We start from the raw sequence: 6,083 nt of genomic DNA, 5'->3' as shown, positions 1-6,083 counted from the left end.
TCCATCTTTGATCCCTGGAGATGGATTTACCCTGACTAGTTGTTAATTTTTTTTAAGGATTTCAAGTTAAATTCAACCCTAATCTTCATACCCATTCAACGTTTTCCGGCCGAGTTGATGTATCAACGCTCTTGCGTTGCACACCCTCCCATATCTCCACAAGAAAATACTATGATCCCTGCCCCTGGAGTGGTCCCGTGCTATCTAAACTTCAGAGATTGCTGCCTCGAGATTGGCAAATCAGAGAGAACATATTGCTCTTTGCCTCAATGTACGATAAAGGTCAATGGATAAATGTAAACTATACATCAACACACACACACGAATATATATATATATATATATATATATATATATATATATATATATATATATATATATATATATATATATATATATATATATATATATAAATAAATACATATATATCTATATATATGTATTTATTTATATATATATATATATCTATATATATACATATACATATAAATATATGTATATGTATATATATGTATATGTAGATATATAGATGTATATATATATATGTATATGTAGATATATAGATGTATGTATATGTATATGTAGATATATAGATGTATATATATGTATATGTAGATATATATATGTATATATATATGTATATGTAGATATATATATATATATTTATATATATATATATATATATATATATATATATATAGAGAGAGAGAGAGAGAGAGAGATATAGATGGATATATGTAGATATAGATGTATATATAGATAGATATATATATATATATATATATATATATATATATATATATATATATATATATATGTGTGTGTATATATACATGTATATATAGATATAGATGTATATATATATGTGTATATATATATAGATATAGATGTATATATGTATATATATGTATGTATATGTATATATAGTTCTGTATATATATGCATATATAGTTCTATATATATATATATATATATATATATGTATATGTTTATATAGATCTGTATATATATACATGTATATATATATATATATATATATATATATATATAGAGAGAGAGAGAGAGAGAGAGAGAGAGAGAGAGAGAGAGATATTAAAAATGATTCCGATAAAATAATTCATTTTAAGATAATTTTTGGCGGGGTATTTGTTTGATTTCCTAGTGTTTTCTACATGGTATTTCTTCTGAGTTGCTTTCTATCACCTTACTCGAAGTCCCATTCCTGATTTTCTAGTTGACCTTGGCTAGAGGTCACTATATCCCGTGTTTGCTATTTGTATATTGCTTTATGTATGCTGTTATATATAGTTTTCTTTGTAGGGATAGTCAGTTATTTCAAATTTTAACCCAGTTGTCTACAATCTTATATTTCATTAATGGTTATATTTATTTCAAATTTGGAATTTGGCGAAGAAACGGTGGACTATTGGTTTTGAAAGAAAAAAGAAGCTTTTGTTTGATGTGTGTGTTGGTCTGTGTCGTTCTTCGCTTAAATTGATATGATTAGGTCGGTTGGGCTCGAGCAGGGGTCCACACTTTCTTTATTTACTGTGTTTCTCCGTGCTCGAGTTAGTCCGCCTTTATTTATTTAAGATTATATTCCACAAAAAATCAAAAGGTAATTTTTATATTTATTTCCCGCTAAATGGGGATAGATACACAGTACGGGAGCTGTGTAACAGAGACAGAGTGAATTAGGTCGAGAGTATATACGAACAGTTATTTCATTGTGTTGTACGCCTGAGTTTCCCACCTGGGGATATTTCCAAAACTCTTTCACGGGCCTGTTCACTTCGCGTAGAGCCACGTGACGTAGCCTTGTGACTTCATTATCTCGTACTTTCCCCATTAGGGATCCCTGTCCCTCCCTGTTTTTCTCATTTCCTATACCCATCAAGAATGACAGAATGATGAAAAAAAAATAAAAATTATTTTGGTTTAGGAAGTTATATGACTGGAAGATTTGAGAGTCATAATAACAATTTATGTGTGGGATATTTCTACAAATATTTTGTTTTAGGAAGTTATGTGACTGGTAGATTCTTATATTTACTTGTTAAATGTTTGAAATTTAAATTGCAATTGAAATTAAAAAATTGAATTTTTAAAAAAAAATTATTATTATTATTATTATTATTATTATTATTATCATTATTATTATTTCCCTATCACTCTGATCTGACCACAAGCTTTCATTGTGTCTACAATATAGTCAGTTATTTTATATAGTGTTTCTTTGTCAAATCTCCGATCTAAGTATTGTAAGTTTTCTTTTCTATATCTGTCGTTCTTACTAATTTTCTCTGTAACTCTTAGTCTTTCTACTTTTCTTTGCTCGCACTGAGTGATAACATGATGTTTGCTAAAAAAATAGTTCTGTTTACACAGTGGACAATTTGGCAGTACTCGGACCATATACCGTGGTACTGCAACCTCTCCCGTCAACTATGCATCATGCATGTATTTGAAGCAGAGGCTTTGTATTTTAAGGGAGCCTAAGGATGCTGTTTCCCAATTAATATACAGCATATCTTCTTCAACTTTATTTTTATACTTTTTTATAGTTATTTCCCTTATCCATTTGTCTGTAAGTTTATCATCTAGTTCCTATAGCTCTTTATTATCTCTACACATCTGTAGTAGTTCTTTAATATATCTAAATCTTCTAGGTATTTCTAGTTTTTTTTACAAGTTTATTATTTTGATAGATGTCTCTTCTGTTTCTCATATTTAAAAAAAAACCAATATACATATATCCCTTCCCACGGGTATTCTGGCTCTGTGTTTTTAAAATCTATTTAGAATATTAGCATGCTTAATTAACATTGGATTCGGTATTGCTAGTCCTCCTTTTTCCCTTGCTTTATATAAAGTTTCTTTTTTACATAATGTGTTTTAAAATCCCAAATATAGTTAATGATGGCTTTATAAATTTTTTGCACTGTTGTATTATTAATGTCGTTTGACTTTAGTATATAATTAATATTTGTATATATGTATGTTTTGGCCACTTGGGTCCGTTCCATGAGGCAGAGTATCGTAAGTGCCCAGATGTTCACATGTTTGTCTATTTTTTCTCTCATTTCCATACACTTTGCTTGCTCTTCTCCTTTTCCGAAATATATACCTAGTGCTTTGATTTTCTCCTTAATCTGATTGGAGGGGGTAACCCAGAGTGATTTCCCCTCCAGTTTCCTATTTTTGGTATTTCTGTTTTTCATGGTTTATTTTTTACCCCGAGGCTTTTCCAAATTTTTCAAATTCCTGTATCAAGTATTTATAGGAATTAGGGTCTTTTATGAAGTTTGTACAATCCTTGTATTTAGTCTTATTTGTATACTTAGTATTTCTATTGCTATTACATATAATAGCATAGATAGTGGTCACTTTGCCGAACTGATCTTTGGGTTTCAAATTGCTCAGTACTAGCTCCGTTGACCTGCACTTTTGAAGTTATTTTGTTATACATGATTTTGATCCATTTTTGGAACTTGTTTCCAAAACCAAATTTTTCTAGCGCTTTTTGTATGTAGTTATGCTCTAATCTTTCGAAAGCTTTTTCCTGGTCAAAAAGTACCATGGCACCTTTTTGACCACATTCATTTAAATAAACTATAGTTGTTCTTATACTTAAGATATTGTTTTGAATATCTCTACCTTTCGGTCCACAAGACTGATTTTTATTAATTATTTTGTTCATCCCCTTCTTAAGAGCAGCAGAGAGGGCGAATCCCACAAAGTAATTCGCTTAACAGAGCCTTCTATCGAGAACATTTTAGATAGAGTGGTTATTTTCACAAAATAAACCCTCTATTCAGAAAACATGACAAAATAAGTCTTCTCCGCTGACTAGAAGGGTTCACTCATGAAAATATCTACCTATACAACTATTTCTGTTAATACAAGGGTCTATCTTGCGAAAACACTCGGTGGCGTCGACGCCTTCTCTGCTGCTCTGTGAAATATCCTGGCAGGGTTTGCCTGTCGTCGCCGTTTCTGCTGCTGCTGTCTAGTTAAAAACTGTATCCATCCCAACTCGATACCGTGTTCGAGGATCATGTAAATTTATCGTTATAAATCCGTGTGGTTTTGCCTGAGCACGACTAAAGAAATTTCTGAATTTATTTATATCCATGTCGCCGCTGCACCAAGTCTGGTGTATATTTCGTAACGTGTATGTGTCAACGCCGTTAAACAGCGCAAGAATGTTACAGTTGTCCCTGATCACTTTCGGGATTTGTGTATATCGTTGAGTTACATAAATCACATCCACGTTTTTATGTCTGCCGCGTGAAAATATCCTGGCAGGGTTTGTTTGTTTGTCCAACATCACATCGTCGTACACGACTAAATTATTTATGCTCCCGTCAATATCACCGATACCCGGCGACTCATCGATGTCAGTAATAAATTCAATAACATCATCACCGTCGTTTATCGATTTTGCATTCTCGTTAAAATCTTTTAACACGTTGTAACATCGCTGATCGTCCACAGATGGTGCAATCAGATACAACTTATCCCACTTCATCCACTTCATTATTAAATTAAGTAACAACTGCGTCTTGCCGCTCCCAGATGGGCCTATAATTATCGTTCGAACTGAATTTGGTAGCACTGAGTTATGTTTGATTGGCTCTCGTCGTTTTGTAGCAGAAAAGTCAGTGATCTCCATTAGATATATTATAAAATAATATGGATTTATATCGTGTGAAATGTAGAACACGTACCCCAACTGCAGATATAACAACCACTACAACAAAAAATAATCGACAAGCGCTTACAGGCAAGTGTGAACGATGAGGTACAGCGAAGTTTAAATTTATTCCGTCAGGTTAAAAAAAAGGAGGTGATATCGCAGCCAAGTTAACAAAATTACCAGGAGCTCCATGGGGAAAATACCCAGGAGAAAAACATCTTCCGGGATATAATTACTGTGGTCCTGGAACCCGACTTGATATCAGACTTGATGCCTTAGATCAACCAAAACCAGGTGAGTATCCAATAAATGCTATTGATAAGGCGTGTCATGCGCATGATGTAGCTTACCGAAGTAAGGATTTGCAACAGCGCCATCTCGCAGACGTGAAATTAATTCACGCGTTAAATGCCATCACTGACAAATCTTTCAAAGAAAAGTTAGCTAGCTGGTTAATAAAATCTGCGATGAAAGGTAAATTAGCGCTAGGTGCTGGTAATTAATTATAATGGAGTCGATTTATTATTCCCCAAAAGGATATTGGAGAGGTAGCGCAGCAATTAGTAAGCTCGCTGAAGCAGCAAAAGTTACGCGAGTTACTGCTAAAAATTGGTTATCCCGACAGGCAATATGGCAAATTTATCTACCGCGTCCTAAACAAATTCACTTTGCACATTTTGATGTTAGTGTGCCAAATGAAGTTCATCAGGCTGATATATTATTTCTGCCACATGACACCATTCGTCGCCGAACATACAAGTACGCGTTAACTGTAGTTGATGTTGCAAGTAGATACAAAGATGCGGAACCGTTAGCGACTAAAACAGCATCTGAGGTTGCTTCTGCGTTTGAACGACTTTATCAACGAGGTGGTCTGCGATGGCCGCAGCTGCTACAAGTTGATCCTGGCAAAGAATTTCAGGGTGCAGTATCATCGTTGATGAAGCAACATAATGTCACCATCAGACGAGGGCATACTGAAATTCACCGTGATCAGGCAATTGTTGAGCGATTTAATCGAACACTTGCTGAGCGGTTATTTGGATATCAATACGCGAAGGAATTCATTCAGGACACGACATCTCGTGAATGGGTTGCAAGATTACCAAGTGTGATAGCTGCGCTAAATAATGAAATAACTCGAACAGCCAACATAAAACCCATTAATACAATTACAAAAAAATATACCAATACAGCGAAAAAATATTGAAAAACAAAAAGTACAGGGTGGTGTCACTGTGAGATATTTATATGAACCACGTGAACTTGAAGGTGGTAAAGCGAGAGCGACTGATCCTATTTGGAGTGTTACCACACACAAAATATCCACCGTGACAAGATCCACTGGCAGACCAGCAATCTACAGGCTGGATTCAACTGCTCC

This window comes from Sinohyriopsis cumingii, chromosome 6 (assembly GCF_028554795.1).
Source record: "Sinohyriopsis cumingii isolate HCF-2022 chromosome 6, ASM2855479v2, whole genome shotgun sequence".
In the NCBI taxonomy this organism is placed as follows: Eukaryota; Metazoa; Mollusca; class Bivalvia; order Unionida; family Unionidae; genus Sinohyriopsis; species Sinohyriopsis cumingii.
This window is presented reverse-complemented; position numbering follows the sequence as displayed.